Here is an 18,074-nt window from a genome sequence, read left to right on the forward strand (position 1 = left end):
TAAAAATATCTTTCTGGTAGCCTACAAATACACATTGTCCTTTCCTTTCTTTCAACCAAAGGTACAGAATCTAGATGCCTGCCTTCATGATCACAGGGAGGTATATATTTTTTCTTTTGTGTTTACCTTTGTTTATAGATTCCAACACAGAGGAAGATAATTCTGAAGATATTTCAGTCTTCAGGTGACTATTTAGCTGTATAGACAAATGATCCAAATTATGAGCCTGACGGCTTAATCCAAAAAGGATAAGGAAAGAGGAGTTTTGAAGATGATGCTGGTAACTAAGGTTTCATTTTAGGAATTAGAATAATTTAATGCTCATGAAAGACACTATAATGACAGCCCTCAAGACAAAGCCTCCCTCTGTTCACAGAACAGGATCAAGATCTTGCAATATTTTTGCACCACTACATGTTTTATTTGCTTGTCAGGGTATACACTCTGTAGGCAGCAGCTGTGTTTGAGAACATTTAGTGTGAATTGTAGAATCACAGAATCATTCAGGTTGGAAAAGACCTTTAAGATCAATAAGTCCAACCGTTAACCTAACACTGCCAAGCCCACCACTAAATTGTGTCTCTGAGCAGCACATCTATACATCTTTTACATATCTCCAGGGATGCTGACTCAACCACTTGCCTGGGAAGCCTGTTCCAGTGGTTGAAAACCCTTTTGGTGAAAAACTGTTTCCTAATAACCAATCTAAACCTCCCCTGGTGCAGCCTGTGGCTGCTGCCTCTTGTCTTGTCACTTGTTACTTGGTAGAAGAGGCTGACCCCCACCTCACTACAGCATTGTAGCTGGCAGTAAGGTTCCCCCTGAGCCTTCTCTTCTCCAGACTAAACAACCCCAGTTCCCTCAGCCATTCCTCATCACACTTGTGCTCCAGATCCTTCACCAACTTCCTTGTCCTTCTCTGGCCCCACTCCAGCACCTCAGTGTCTCTCTAGTAGTGAGGAGCCCAGAACTGAACACAGGATTCGAGGTGCAGCCTCACCAGTGCTGAGTATGTCAGGCCAATCCCTGCCATGGCCCTGCTGGCTGCACTGTTTCTCTCTTGTCATACTGTAGTCCCGCTCGCTAAGAACTTAACTTTATATGCACAAGAGCTGAAAAGAGAGTTCATGCAGCTAGCACTGAGCTTTACCATCGAGACTGTAGTTTCTCCCTGCTCAGGTAGAGGAATTAAGCAAACTCCCCCAGGGAGAAGTAGCTGGTGATTCTGTACCACTTGGTGGCGTGTGGTATAGGAGTCCCGTTGGGAACGGCACCAGCCCTGCCAGGAACGAGGGGAAGCTAATGTTTTTGTGTCTATCTGCTATGTGCCAGCGGGACTGAGCTCTGACAGACTCACACCAGTACGGACCAAGACAAGCAATCTGTAGCTTCTGGGCCACCAAACTGTCAGGATGGTGATAATTTTTGACTGCTTTTAGTTTTGACTGGATCTGAAGTTGCAATAGGGAGATCTAAAGGTTTGTATCCCATTTACCAGATCCCTAAACCATTCAGTGTCTTAAGTGAACTCTCGTCTTGCCAAGTAAGACCATCCTTAAAATTGCGTTTGGTGTCTGTCTCCAAACAAATTCTGTATACACACAATATATACAATAGTAAAATATGTGTTTAGATAAAATATTACATTTTGCATTGATATTTATATTCAAGCAAGCACAGTTTTAAATAGAAAGACTACACATGTAATGTATGTGTATAGTACATTGACAAGATTTACATAAACATTATACTACTAGGATAAATGTACAGATGTTCTCTGTGCATGTAAGACATGCTAAGATTAGCAGTTAACAGTATCATTGCTATTGGGCTTAGCTGGTAAAAGGTATGAGCAAATGAGTTAATAAACCTCCACAGTTCCAGCCTGTGACAGTGGGAATTCAAAAAGAAGGCAATAAATCTATTTCTCAGTCTGTAAAAAATCTAAGCATTGATGCAGGACCATGGCACATACTGACTCCAAATATCTTTAGGATTCATTTTTGCTTTCAGATGAACGTGCACTTCTTGCACTTAACTAAGGATATCCCAAATAATCTGAGTTGCTTTCCTGGGCTGACATCATCTGCATGTGGGCATGAGCTGGGTGGTTATGCAAGATGTGAGCAGAAGATGTGTGGACCTGTCTGACAAGCTGCCTGTGAGCACAGAGTAAAATGCAGAAGATCAGAATCAATTGACAGTTTTGAAATTTTGGCTACCAGTTTTGTAAATACTGAAATCCCAACCAACCTGCTCAGCTGACTTTCTCAGCTGTACTGGATTGTTCTCTACGTTTCAGCCCAGTTCCTGTCCAACAGTGTTTAAACAGTCACTGCTATGAGTTTTATGAAATTTGTATAAAAATAAAACATACCTACTTCAAATACTCCACACAGACTGCACATTCCTAGCTGACACTGCAGGCCCTTTTTATCCCAGACACAAATCCCCTTTGCCTGTTTGCAGTCTGCCTTCAGGAGCACTGCACACTAAGAGAGCTTGCTAGGAGTTCTTTTCCCCACTTTTTACAATGCAGAAAACTGCAGTTCCACTGAAAAATAAGGGAAGCAGAAAGAGGTGACTGATATTTGTGTTTAAATGCAAATGTGTAAAGGTGTACCTTGTACCTGGGAAAAGATGGTACCAAGCACAGGGAAGATGTGACCCTCCCCAGATCAAGAGAAGCTGTGTCCTTCTGACAGGTGATCCCTGTTTCCCCCTTGTGACTGAATGCAATATTCACATAGAATCATAGAATCAGAACATCCTCTTATTTTTTTTTCCCCAGAAGAACTACTTCTTCCTATAATTAAAATCCCTGTGATCATTTGGCAGCACTTACGTTAGCCAGAGAGATGTTTATACAGTGCTTCAAGTATCAACAAGATAGAGATGCAAGCCAAAGTGTGATTTAAGAGAGTACCTGATTTTTCTGTTTATATGTTTCCTTTTCTAGGCAGTGAAAATGCAGATATTAGAAAGAGACTGATATCCTTGTTATTAGCCTTCTGAACATGACATTTAATTTTTACTTTGATAAAACTGGCAGGTGATGATTAAGAAAGGTTGCATAGCAAGCACCCTTGACTCCACTTTCTGCCTCCCAGTGACAGAATATATGGGATGGAGAGGATCAAAAGCCAGAGAAAGCAACTGTATAAACAATTCAGGTTGTAATTGGCTTCATTAGGCAGCAGAATATTTTAAGACTATTGGTAATATTTAATTAGGGAGACATGGCCTTATTTCATCAAGCAGACATGACTAATACCGAAGTCTTTTTATAGCATACATTTAATTTAGACACTCGCCCCCAGTGACTGAAGTAATGTAGGGTCTGGTTCTCATTTACCCCTAGTCTCTATATGAATACTAACTTTCTAGCCATAAACAGCCAGTGGGCTTATTGCAGGCATCAGAGGGCATGTGATCCTTCTGGAGGGATTTGAAATCTATAAATAAAACAGCATTAGAGAGTCTGCACGTCTACTTCACAACAAAGGACGAGAAAAGAGAAAAATGCTGGCTCTTTCTCTTTATTGCCTTTTAAGAAATAATAGCAAAATGTGCAACCCAGTACACCACACAAGGCATGTCTAAAAAACACGTTTAATATGCAGAGCTGAAGCAATATTTTCTCCTCAAAGTAGCAACGACAGCCAAACATTTCTTCAGAGCACTTCAGGCTGTAGTTTTAAAAATAAAACGGGTATTTCAGTTCTTCAAAACAGAATAGTTTTTTTCCTTTCTTAAGTTTCCCATTTTCAACAAAAATGTAAACTCTTCTCATGAAAAATTCTATTTAATATAATTTTCTGGCCAACAGACATTGTGATGGACACTGTTGCGTTGTTCATTCCCATACTGAAATGTCAAAAAAAAGTTTATCACGCCAAAATACTTTTCTGGAATTATATGTTTCAAAACAGCTTTCACTTTAAAAACTAAAACTTCCGATATTATAAGTAATGCAATAAGTTTTAGAAAATATTTGGCAGCTGTTCCTGAAAAGTCACTTTTTCCAAAGTTTTTCTCCTAAATACTTTCATACACATAAGACGCAGTCTAATTGCTTTCAGCATTTACACATTAGAATGGAATGACTCTGAAGAAGCTGTCTATTGCCTTGGGTAAAGAATATAATATTAAAACTTCTAAGGAGTTCCTGATACACTTAACCCTTTAATAAACTTCCTTAGATGCTATTGTTAGAGTTTTTAATGCTTGTGAAGCAGATCCTGAAGAAACCCAAAGCACTGACTAAAGTTAGAGCTATATGATTAGACAGCAACTTTATTTGGGTGAGGTGAGATCAACTTCCAGTTCAGTTAATTTCAGCACTTTCCCAGCCTGTAATGTAGTGCCCTGTTTTCTTCTCCCTGTATTTTCCCTCTATGCTGCCCGGCCCCTGCAGTGGAGTGTAGAAGAGGACCTGGGGAAATGTAAGGGAAGGAGAACTGACAAGCTGTCTGAGAAAGGGAATTAGGATGGTTTTGGTGCCATGTTGAAGAGAAGGGTCTGCAGTTAACCTTAAAAACATAGGAAGCTTTCGCATCTGTTTTTACTGAAGATTAGCAGTAAAACTTAAAGGCTGATCAGACTCTAGTGTGGGCTGATAATCCTTAGAAATATCTTCCTGCTTTTTCTCCTGAAGGCTGTGGAGATATTTCTGCAGCATTATTCTTGTGGAGCTCAGATAAGCTGGAACACCAGAGCAAGTCTGGTGTATTTATCAGTCAGTGAAAGCTTCAGTTCAAATGAAACACTAGTTCAGAAGCTCATCAATCACTTTTTTTAGTTTCCAAGAGATAAGCCAGGCAAAGCTTATTAAAAGCAGTTGCTGCACAACTGAAATGTAGTTAAAGAGACATACTGCCTATAGTCACCAGCTGTGTTATGTGTCAGGTTATGAATACACTACTTTTATATAGATATTCTGGGGTTGTGCTTTTGCTATATATTGTTTCTGAAGCTGAAGATGCTCTGAATTAAGGTAAAGGCTTGCATTTATCACCATTTATCAGCATAAAGTTCAGCCAAAGAGCTGAAAGTTTATCCCAAAGAGCTCATTGCATCAGTCTTGTAGGGCCCTTATTCTTCCTTGCCTCCCTTACCTGTGGGAAGACAGGAGAGACTTGGGATTTACTGTAACCCTATCTGGCAAGTTCACTGCTGACCAGTCTCATGGGTTGCACTCATCTGAGCATGGCTGGAGGAGAAGGTTTATCTCCTCAGAGAATATGCTGCCTCCAGGGGTGGGGAGTCCTGAGGTACCTCAGAATTTCGCTCCAACTCCATCAACCTAGCTCCAAAATGGTGTGGCAGGGAGGTTATCCTTTTTCTGATTTTTTAATCATATCATGAAGTTCCTCAGTAGGGTTAAATCCTTACTTAAATCATACAAAATGGCCCAAATGATCCAGCAGCAAAGTAAGTTTTCATTTTTTTCTGTATATGACAGGTCCTTTCTATTTTGGGGTGTTGCCCATAATGCAGTGCAGTAAGGTGTACTCTTACTACCCTATCTTGCTCTCCAGAAGGTTTATTCCTGTTAGAAAGAATCCTCTCAAAGATAACCACATAGAAAAAGCACAATTCCTTTTGCTTTGTTTCTGTGTGTATCTTTTCACCTGCTGAGCCATTACCTCAGTTCTCCCTCTGAGTTATTTACTGACCCTTCAGGTGCCAAAGTGTTCAGTGAAATAAAAAATCCAGCTGCCTACAAGATTTCTTCTCAGCAGATTGCAGATTATGGTTTGTAGTCTTACTTTCTGTCAGCTGTGCCCTTTGTCAACAGGGCATAAGTTCCACAGAGGGCAGGTTTTTATATATGAATGTAAAACGCAAAGAGGGACTTGTGCAGTTCTCTGATCAACTTTTCAAATAATAATAACTTAAAAGAAGAAAAAAGTCCCTCTTGTCTGTCTAAGGACTAAAGAGTCTTCACTTTCCATAATAGCCAGGGGAGGAGGGAGCCCTGGGCTCCATTGATTGTGCACAATGGGACTCTTCTTGCAGTGTTTCTCAGGTCAGTTAAGAAAGTCAGCTATTACCCAGAGCCATGAAAGACCTAAAGACTGGAAAAGGGAGAACCTGAAGGGCCATGAATAAAACCAAACCCTGTTAGGAAACCAGTCTCGTCAGGCTTTAATCAGTGAGGAACCGGCTGTGCTGCCATGGCCTGAAATATTTAAATCCTGGTGACAGACAAGATGTAAGCCATATGAGCCTGTATTTCAGGCTTTTGTCAAGGAAGAACTGTTTGATTTTGTGAGAAGGATAAGCTGAGATAGTGGAAGAAGGGGAGAGGCAGCAATAGAGTTATTAATTATTGCACTTTGCACAGCCTTGATTTGCTTTCTTAGAAAGTCATAATTTAGGCACCGGTGAGGGGGTCCTGCTGCCAGTGTTGATTCAGCCATGTTCCTCAAAGATGCCTGCCAACTCCCAGTCTCTTGAAGCCCTGATGGGGAGGAAAATCCAACTCTGTGCCAAGCAAGAGGGCTCAGTGTGATTGCTAGAACAAGGTCACTAAAAATGTAAAGACAGGGATAACATCACTTAACTCTCATCAAATACTTAAACTGAGATGCACTTGGCTCTGTTCTCCAGTAGACATTGAAGACACTTCAGCTCCTTTCCTTTCTCAGAGTCAGTCCCCATCATTCAAACCTCACCTGCTTGGCATTGTCTTCAGACCTCACCAAGAAGCTTGGTGGTGCTTTTTCTAAAACAGACCTGTTTAAGCAAAGAAATACCTGTGGTCTGTAAGAGATGGTGCATCGTCTTTCACTTAAATGAAGAACTATGGAAAAGGTAGCTAAGAAAGCAGGCAAAAGCTGTCATCGTTCTACACTGAGTGACAAGTAATTATTACCAGCATTTCAAATCTAAAATAACACATCTGTGCGTCACAGAACCTAATAGAAATTAACCACTTCTGTGCTCATTTTTTCAAAGTGGCAGCTGAGGCTACAGCTAGAGTTGTAGGTCAGACATCAATACAAGTTTGTATGGACAAACATAGAATAATCATGCAAACAAGGCAGATCACGCCATACTTTATGGTCTTCTAGGGAATATCTTTTAAAAACTTGTCATTATTTGCTTATTATTACAGTACAATTTGGATATGTCTACAACTTACACTTTTGTACTCTGATAATAATAACTAACCATTCAGTGCTGGCAAGTAGATGCAGGGTAAAAGAAACTTCATACTTTTTTAGTTATGCTGTATTTTGCAAAATCTATCCTTTTTCAATTCCATACTTGAAAGGAAGGAGTCCCAAAGGAAAGCAATATATAGGTCAGAAACACATTTTTGACAATTTAGGAAAATATTTTCTTTTGGTTAAGAGCAGGATGGTACCATCTCGAATGCAACATGAAGCCACACTGTGAACTCCTTGCTGTTGCTTTTGGGAAAGGAAAACCATACTTGTGCTACAAATTATTATTATGTTAGAGCATGCACTGTGGTCTGTGTCCAGGATTTCCAGATATGGAGCAGTCCATGCTGAAATTCTTTGCAGCCATAAATCTTGCACACCCCTGTAGCAAATCAAATTTACTGCATGCTTACCACAGCCAGAGATGCTTAGGCCCACGGAAAACAGTGTGTCCTTGTGCTAGACACCTTGAAAAGACAGAACAGGATGAAGTGCCTGTCTCTCAGAGATTAAAGCCAAGATAAAGAAGAGCAATAAAGGTTGAAAGAAGAATATATGTGAAATAAGAACTGAGGGAAGGACTGAAAGAGATTACAGGAAATAGCTATGCTAAAGGAGGAAGAAAACATGTTTCCTTCCTCGGGGGATACAAATAATGATTAATCCTGCACAAACTTCTTGCTGAAATTTCTCGTCAGCTATTCCACACAGGTTTTTCCAAATACCAAACAGCTACAGAGCACAAGTGGCTCAGTATGAGGTAATGCCTCTTAAAGGTGAAGAATGCTTTGTGTTTCTTGGGACCAGAGAAAGTCTGAGAGGGCTGGAACAAGCTTGGTCCTAATTTATTGTCTTTCCCAAATATTGTGGAGCAGAAGATAGAGTGAGATTGGCATATCCATTTTGTGCAGGCAAACTGTTCTGCAGCTGAAGAGGATCAAAGATCTGGTACTTTTAAAGATCTGGCACAGATTTGCTGTTTTTTTCCTCTAACTTTTTTGCCTCCTTTGTTAACTGTGTTATGAAATTACTGTAGAAATACAACACTTGTGATGCTAAAACCATTCTATGATTCTACTATTCTACATAGTAGAATGTATATATGTATATTATAACATAAAATATATGATTAATATGCAACTTGTTCCTTTGCATTTCAACAGTTTCTTTGTTTTTCATGTTTGAAACTAGGATCTGATTTTCTCCATGTCCTATTGAATGTGTAGATGGTATTGGGCTCTAATACTGTGACTTTGGTCCTTTTCCAGAGTTTGTATCTTGGTGTTCACTTTAACAGAAAATTCTGCAAGAACATAAGCTATGTATCCAAATCGTATCATCTAGTCTTTGATTGTGAATTCCTAATCAGCTGGGAATGAAACGGACTTTTTGACTCATTTACACAGGCTTTGAGCTCCTCTGCTACTCAGACTTGATCCATTAACAGGCAGGTGAGACCAAAACTGAGAGAACAGTCCAAGATCAGCAGCTGGCCTTGGTCATCTGTGGCATGGCCTTTCTCAAGAAAATATGGAACGTATGGTTTCAGGTTTTACTTAACTAGAGCCTGACTGAACCGTGATAGCAGAAAATCACCTCTTGCCTAGATAACAAGGCTTTTATTTATAAAAATGCCAATGACAGCAACTTTTTATTAAATTCATATGGTAATATTCCACAAGATCTCTCCATGAGATACAGATGGAGAAGTTCTCTTCTGCCTTTCAGACAGCTTTAAAAATGAGCAGATGCTGCTCAGTTATGTGCTTGATAAATGCATTTCATTTTATTTCCTGCCACGCATAAAACTCAATCAAACCCTGCCTGTTCATTGCATGTTGAGGCAGGATATGCATATGTGTATCTATCTATGTACGTTCATGGATAAACTTTATAAGCCTAGTTTACATGAAAATAAGAATTGTGGCATTTAGCAGCTTATATTTCACCTCTGAAATCAGGTATTATTGTTTTTTTGTTTTCCCGTTTCTGTAACAGTCTCCTTTATCTTTCCTTTTTTTGTCCCTGACTCTGTCCATTTATTTATTGAGTTACACTTTCTTCCTGACTAAGCTTTTCCTTTTTCAAGCTTTTCCTTTTTTAACCTTTCTCATCCTTCATTGCTGCATTAAGCAAGAAGTTTTAACATGTTTCTCTGTGCCTTCATAGTTTCTGGTTAGAAAGTACATAAATATACGAAATCTTTTCTTTATTGTCCTGACATAAATACTGTGTGAATCTTGTGAAGACTCAGTCCTGCTGTTCAGCCATGTTTGTCTCTCATCTGCTGTGGCTAGTCAGTGAGCCCAAATAAAGGTGTGGATACCACAGGCAGGCAAAGCTAGAAGGCATAAGAAGACACCCATTTCAATGGGAAATATAGCTCTGTCTGACTATTTTCAATTTCAGAGTCCTTTATACGAGATAGTGCAGCAACAGAAGCTAAACCAGTACAATTCAGGTGGCACATGGTTGTTTAACTTCTTATGAAAGAAACTGTGGCTTCTTTCTATGCTTCTTCCCCACTCAGTTGACATCATGCTTTTGGTTCCAAATGTTTGCTCAAGAGGAACCTTAAAGTAAATAAATACGCTGAAAATCCAGAGTTTTGACAATTAATTCTCCATCTCCTTAAAATTAACTTCCAACTTTCTCAAATAGGAAAAAGATTTATGATGGGAATTTCCTGGGCTTGGTCAGACATTGAGTGGAATATTTGGGTGTTATGGAAAATATGTGCTCTGAATTTTGAGATGAGGACTTGGAGTTTGAGAAAGATTCTGTCCTCAAACCTAACTCACATTCATCTTCTACTTCCAGAACAAAAGCCTCTCTTGTTACCCTAAATTTTGAACTTTGCCTTTTCATGAAGGCTACACCTGAGGTTGTAACATAATTTCTTTTCAATTCTTTAAGGCTCAGATAATATTTCTTGGGTATTTTTAGCAGGTTTTCCATCGGCTCAAAGCAAAGAGATACCCTAGCTCAGGAGGTCTTTCTTTCTGTCTTTAGAAATGAAAGCACACTAGGATATATACACATATGTATTCATGTTGATTTAGAAACTACTTTCTACTTCAATATTTTAGGAAAGCGTCCTGTCCTTTAGGATCTTGATGTTTCACCATGTTCTTTTGAGTGCCTCTCACTCAGTTTTGCATATATCTCAGAAGATCTTTCCTACTAGAGTGCACAGTTCTTCAGGAAAGCAAGCCTTTCCTGTTTTTTCAGGCATTAGTAGGAAGCCTTTTGTACCTTAGATGACAGGGCATATGTTCAGGTATTAAAACACTTCAGTCTGTATCTTCTAAATATTTTGCAAATAACAAAATAAAATAAAGTAACGACAAGAAAACCTCGAAGAAAAGAGCAACCATTATTTAAGATATTTGCTTTAGAAATGTTTATTTAGGTAGTATTTGTCACTGGAATGCCAAGCACCAGCTTTTAAACCAAATAATGTTACTTTCCTCCGTACCTCTTATTGGAGGCTCAAGATCAATTTAGCTCACTCAATTGTTATTAAATATTACTGAGAGTCTTGTATGAAAGAAATTACAACTTCCACCACAAAATCAAAAGCTCTAAGAATGCATTAGCCTAGGGAAAGCTAAACAACCCCCTGGCTGAGCCAAAGGCTTCTGGAGAGAGGGCAGAGATTTCAATTTTTAGCAGACAGCTATAAGAAGAATTCATTTTTATAATTTTTCCAATGGAGGACTAATGAAAAGAAGCAGTAAAACAAAAATGACTGTGTTTTCACCTTACAAGAAAACAGCTGGACTTATGTCTTTGATTTATGCTGAGGAAACAACCGGAGAGTGGCCTGGGACTTTAACAAGAAACAAAACAGTTGATTTGAAATCCAAAGGCAGAACTTGCTCACAGACATTCCCATTTCCTGCCTCCAGCAGCTCCTGAAAACAAAGCAGATATTCATCCACACTGGCAGCCACCACACATGCTGCCCATCAGCATGTCCCCAGCTGCCCAGCACTGCACATCAGCCCCCACCTGCGCCAGCCAAGCCCCTGCCATGCATGGCAAGGGATGCCCCAGTTTGCTTGATGGCTTCAGTGGAAACATCCCAAAAATACCCTGAAATGGCTTCGGTACCTCAGGACCGAAGGGCCAGGGAGGGATCAAGCGGCAGAGACACCCGAGTGTGGGTGGGAGGAGGAATGAGCAGGGAATTGGCTGGGATGTGAAAGATGTTGATCTCATTTCTGACTTTTGCAGGGCTTAGGCTACTTGCATACCCTTCTTGCTCTTCTTCCACAGGGATAGGCTTCTCTTCCTCACACCTGCTGTCTGCCCAGATTTCCCAGTCAAGGGCTGTCTCTTCACCATGCAGTCATAATGTGTTACCTCCATAGGTCTCTCTTCCTACCAACCTTCTTTCTTCCTGATTGTGTTTTGGCATTTCCTAAAGCTTTGCCTGCTCTTCTGGGCCATGGTCTGTCCTTTCTTGCCTGGACTTTGCAGCGCAGTCCAATGAAACTGGGATTATTGTGGGACCCCCAAGAAAGAACACCACACAGTACTGTGTAACACCTCATAGGATCAGGCTTGTGATCAGGTGGAACCAGCAACTCATTTTGGGCCATGAATATCACTGTGAAAATAGTTAATGTTAATACTAATAAATAAAAATAATAACAATAACAATGCAATTTTGCCCAAATTTGCAGTACCTGCTCAAACAGGACTTTATGGAAATCCTTACCAGGAATCCACTCTGTCATCTGTTGAAAGTTAAAAAAAGAAAAGAAGCACTAGATGCTTAAGCTCATCAGCCTGGGAAAGATGAGAAAGTAAAAAATGAACACAGTGTAATGCTCAGCATGTTGTGCTGCAGCAGAGCAGACATTGTGTCTCCAGGGAGCCCAGAGATTCCCAGTTTCTGTCTTCTAAGCTAGCAAGAAATGCTCCCCTGTCCTTCTGTGGCTTTAACTTGAGGGGTTTAGCTATGCTGTGCATGATGAATATTGCGACTGTTAGGACAAATTCCAAATTCCTGCGTTCTTCATTGTTTGTATGAGGAGTACATTTCCCCCCTACATGTTGTGTTCATGAATGTATCCATCTCTAACAGCACAGTATCACTCAGGATCACCAAGCCTGAGCTTTATAGATCTTTAATTTCCAATTGGAGTAAGTATTGCAGTTTACATTTGTTCTCAGTAATAACATTTTCTTGAACTAACTATACCCCATTTGGCTAATCAGAGACCTGAAAGGTGTTGTTCAGATTTGGTTTTTTTAGGAATAGTTTTGACCAGGTTCACATCTGAAAACAAGTTGAAACTGAGATTCAGACATCATGGAAGCAATTGCTGTCACAGATTTAATCTCAAAGAAGTTATTGTCTCAAAAGTTCAGGTGTACTGAAATCCCTTTTGGAGTATTAAGCATCTGACCCAGGCAGCAGACGGGAATTACTGCTTTGGATTTGGTCTAAGAGCATAATCTTGGAATTCCATACAGAACACCTTTAGTACCAAATAGCCTTATTTTGTCTTGATCATAAATCCCAGTTCCAGAGTGCAACAAGACATCGGTGAAGTGCCTGGAGTAACTTTTTTAATGTGGGCGAGCAGCTGATTCTCCCTCCCTCTCCCATCTTGCACTTTCATTCTCATAAATGTTTCCATTCTAGCAGAACTTTTTCCCAGAAAAATCAGCCTCACAACAGACACTCAACATTTCAGCTTGATTTGTTTGGCAAAGTGATAAGCAACAGAAAGCGTACTTTTTAATGGGAAAAAGTGTTGCACAGCAGTCTCTGTACCACTCATTATTTTGATCTGTTTGCCTAGCTGTTGTATTGCCAAGGATTTATTACTGGAATAATTAGGGCACTGGCTAACAGTCAACTACTTCTCCAGCCTTGCTGCAAAGATTTAGCAAAATAAAAAGGGAAGGTTCCCTTCACTCATGCTAGATATATACAGGACCAGTATCACAGGCAAAGCTTCTTGTTAAAGTGGAATAAGGAAGGCCTTTGGGGAACTCAACAACTCCTAAGACCTCCTAATTGTCAATCTAAACCACATTTTTCCTTCTAGATTTAGAGGCATTCACAGGGTGGTTTGGTTTTTTTATTTTTGTTTTAACACTGACTTTTAAAAAGAGTTGGATAATAGAGTGCTTAATGGTGTTACAGTTACACATGCTAAGACTGGAATAATTGAGACTCCTCCTTGTGACCATAATCTGGATTTCCTGGCTGTGTTCTTTCAGCTCATGTGATGGAATGCGTTACTCACAAACTAATTAGTATATCTGAATTTATAAATCATTATTAATGTCTTTGTTTCATGCCAAAGTACATTTTGTGTTTTACAAAGCATGAAAGTGGGCAGTGCCTGGCCTAAGGAAAGGTTGACATGTACAACAGATATGTTGGCTGCAACAAAGCTGCTGTAACTATCAATGGAAAAAGTACTTGGAGAAGAAACAAAGCTTCACTGCCTGCCAGACATAGATGAGAAACACAGAGAGGAAATTGTGGGTCTGGATTTTGGTGGGCTAGGACCACTTGACGCTAGGTAGCAGTAGAGCTGGCTACGCTTACATCCACTCTAGATCAAGAGAGGTGAAGTCAGATGGGAGGGGAGAGCTAACAAAAGAATATGGTGGCGGTGGATCAGTCCCAAATGAGAATACTGAGGGATTGTGGATTTGCAAAAGAAGTCTGAAGTGCGACAAGGTGTAGGAAAGCTGAGTGGCAGCTGGGACTGAAGTACTGTGGTACATTTCAGTCAAAGACTGGTTTAAGGTACAGAATAATACCAGCTGAAGGATCTGTGAGGAGATAGTTGGCATGGATATGTTCAAGCCAGAAGTCAGATGGAGATATCTCATCCTGGTGGCATGAGGCTCTGGGACAACCTTCCAATGGAAAATAAGGGCAGACAGGCACAGAGCTGTGGGGTGGAGCCTGGCAAAGTATGAGGGAAGTCATAGGGTGTAGATGAGGGAAGAGAAGCCAGCATTGCTTGTGTCCTTCCCAGTACTATATTCTTTTGTGGTAACCTGTGCAAATTAACTGTCAAACTGCTTTCCCTCTAAAGGCAAAGGTTATTATAAACTTCTATTTCACATATTATATGGGCTACAGGGGATAAATTACCCCTGAAGTCCTGCACAGCGTTTCCAATCTGTGCACATAGGATACAACTCAGTTCATCTTCTAATCCCAAACCAAAGGTCAGTTTGCTGAACTTGAGGGAAGTGAGCTGAGGCAATCTCTTGAAGAAAAGCTTACATGTCCTCTCATTTCACCAGGCCTGTTCAGCCCACTGGTGTGTAATGAGACTCGGGAATGAGTTTAATAACTTCCTCTTTCCCTTGTACTTCTTCTGCCATTGTTGGAAGCATCTAACTTTTCACAGGACATGTGAGCTTTGGTTTCAGCCATTTCTTCCTTGAAAGATGTAAGAAAAGTTGAAAATCTCCTTTCCTCCATATTAAAAATGGATGGTTAATCACAATCTCTACCTCCATTAGTGCAGGGCAAAGGATCTTCTGTTTTCAGATATTTACCTTAATATTCATTTGCTATAATCCAAGTTTTATTTCAGTGTCCTTGGAAATCAAATAAATTAGCTGCAGTTACAGCATATATTTTCTGCCTTGTTATTGGTAAAATGATACCCACCACATCAGCAGAACATACTATGCTGGAAGCAGTCCAGTCCCCTGAGAAACCTTCTCACAGTTATCATAACATGAAGTCAGCACACATGAACAAAGAATGAAGAAAGCTAAATTTAAAGCAACTTCTGTATTGTGATTAAAGAATATATAAAAATATCTCCTCTGTAATATACTGCCCTTGCCTTTACAAAGACACTTATCTTTTGAAATCACTGTCCAAAAGAAATGTCCAAAGTTGGGGGGCTTTTAGTTGCTGCTTTTGCCAGTTAATCCAGATTTAGGTCTCATGCTTAGTCACTGAGTAAATGCTGAGAGTTGGACCCCTCTGGTTTAGGCAACAAAGGGTGCAGCAAGGCAAGATGACTTTCTACACACCATCCCCATATATATATATATATATATATATACATATGCATATGGATTGGGTTTTTTTTCAGGGTTTTAAGTGACCTTTAAAACTATAGAGAAAACCACAGTCACAATTTTTAAACACTTTTTTGAAGAGTTAAGTGATGTCAAGGTTTTTTGGTGACCTGTCCTACAAAGATGACAGCCCAGGTGTATCAGCCTTGTCTCACTGAAGCAAAAGCAGAGCAACAGCAGGAGGATTTCTTGAAATAAATGCAGCATTACACTGCCAGATGTTCTGTATTTAATAAAAGTTTGGGGTTAATTATTTCGTCTTAATCTGTAGGCATTGCCTATTTTCTCAGGTCTGTAATTGAAATAAGGAATGGAGTTGATTCAGCAAGTGGTGGAGGAAAAAGGAATAAACATCTTTGTGGTCTAGGTATTGGAATTCATCAGAGCTGTATGGTGTTGTTGCTTTTAATGTGAAAAGGTCACAATATTGCACTTAATGTAGGTATAATTAGCAAGTGGTTCAAATAAATAAACAGTGGCTCCTACTGGGATAAACTGAGAAAACTCTCTCCTTTGCCTTAAGAAGAACTGATCATCGCCTGTTCCCGTAGACCTCATCATTGCCACATATTGACAAACGCGTACGCTAAATCTCATTTGCACCTCCCTTCCTCCATCATGCTAATACATGCCCCTGGAAAGACTGCTCTGGTGATCTGTACCCTTGGGAACAGGAGGAAGCATGGGAGAGTCACAAGAAGCCACTTGGTGAATGTGACCTTGGTCACAAGGCCGTGGAGCATCTCTCGTCTGAATCATCCCTGCTTTTTAAAAAGCACTGGGCAATGCTTTGGGACTCAGTGACCTGCAGGGACACTGAACTGATCTGCTTATGTGTGTGGGAGGGAGGAAGGGGCAAGTTTTACAAAGAGCAAGCCTGTTAAAATCAACAGAGCAGAGCAAAACCAGCAGCCTATCACCCTGCTGCAAAATATGCTCAAGGATTTCAGGGCTTGTATTGCTGAAGGCCCTCAAATTCTACCCCAGCCATAAATACATGAACAAGTTAAGCTCTTTGTGGTTTTGGCCAATCCCAGCCATGTTTAGTCTTAATCTGTCTCAATAACTAGCTACCTTTTAAAAATAACATTTTGTGGTTCCAAAACATCTTTAGTTAATCCTTGCTTAGTTTGGAAAAGAATTATATTTGGAAGGATGCACATGTCCATGTGGTTTTGATGGATAATCCCTATACTGTTCTCATCCATCGTAAATTTTCTTGAACAACAATATATAATGCTATAGCGTCAGGCTACCAAAAACTGGATTCTAAACAATATGGTTTTTTTCCCAGAGGAACCTGGAACCTGTAGTAGACCCAAAAAAGTTAAACTCTTGAAAATAAGCCAAGCTGACACACGAATGTTCTTGGTTCTTCTCCACAATGGAAGTCAGAGGCATCAGTGCTGCTTACCACACAAGAAGCTAAAGAAAGAGAAATAAAAATTTTGTAATATTGCGAAGATCACACCCACAAATGTCTCTGGAAAAGGCATGACATTTCACATGGAGATGTAGCTCTCTCTGAAAAACAAGAGCTTGGCTTTAATTACTGAATGTAAGGGAAATAGTTTCTGAGATTATTTTCCAATCCATGGATAATTGAAAGAAAGCTTTTAAATGGTTCATTTCAGGACAACTTTTGCACTCTTTTCTCAAGTGAAATATTAATTTTCTTTTTTCATTTCCCTCTCAAATTAGAGCAGTCTGAGAGGCTGCAAATCTTGAGAAATCTAGTCTCATATTCTCTTTTTTTACTTCCTAAGCAAACACTTCTATTTTTCATTTCACCTTTTAGATACCCTGCTGAAATTTTTAACCAATCACATTATTCCAGAGCAGTGTGGTCTTATAACCACAGTTGTTACTGTTTCCTAAAAGAGAACTTTTCTGCAGAGAACATATACGTTGCTTAAGCCTCTCTCAAGATCTTAAAATAGGCTTGAATGATGTGTAGGCCAACAGTAGATGTTACAAGTAGAGAAAAAACTTGAAGCTGAACACAACAATGTGATCCTAAATTTCTGCTGACTTTTGTCTATTATAGCTAGTAATGTGTATGCCCCTGTCAAAAAAGTACTTTTCAGAAAGGGCACTGTAGTTAGTGTACACTAAACATAACAGCTGTTAAGCCACACTGCCACTTTTATGATGTCATTTTGTGGGAAAGACTATCACATGATTTTTTGCAACCCGATCTTTGATTTGTACCTTCAGATTGCATTTGTGTCGAATCAAGTGGTTAAACAACACGTCTGCTGGATCATGTGAATATGTGCTAATGTAGCGAGCATGCACACATCTGTAGCCACAGAGAGAAGAAAAAATGTTTGCATACAAATTTGTGGACAAGCAAAATGGGGAGTGTAATAGTAGAAGCCAGATCAAAACCACCTACAAAACAGCTTGCATAAATTTGGCTGTAAATTTTGTGAGACTTTGTTTCCATGCTTTTTTTTGAAAAGCAAATTACAGTGGCCTACAGATACAAACACATAGAAATTATATTCAAGGAACAGCAAAACAAGTCTATGCTGTGCTGTCTGCAATTCAAAACAATTCAGTATTAAATTCCAGAACACATGCAATTACACAAAACATGAAAGCCTTTGGCAAAAAAAGATAGAATAATTTTCAAATTAGTTCTGGTTTGTGAATCAATTCCTGTTTCTCCTCTTCCCACTGAGCAACTGGAACTGAAAAGCAATAAAACCCAGGAACTGCTATCATACAGATTTTAGAGTTTCTCTGCTACCATATGACAACTAAAGGTAGAGAGAAGAATGATACTAGGAATTTCCAAAGTCATTTGCC

Source organism: Melopsittacus undulatus, chromosome Z (genome assembly GCF_012275295.1).
Source record: "Melopsittacus undulatus isolate bMelUnd1 chromosome Z, bMelUnd1.mat.Z, whole genome shotgun sequence".
NCBI classification, from domain to species: Eukaryota; Metazoa; Chordata; class Aves; order Psittaciformes; family Psittaculidae; genus Melopsittacus; species Melopsittacus undulatus.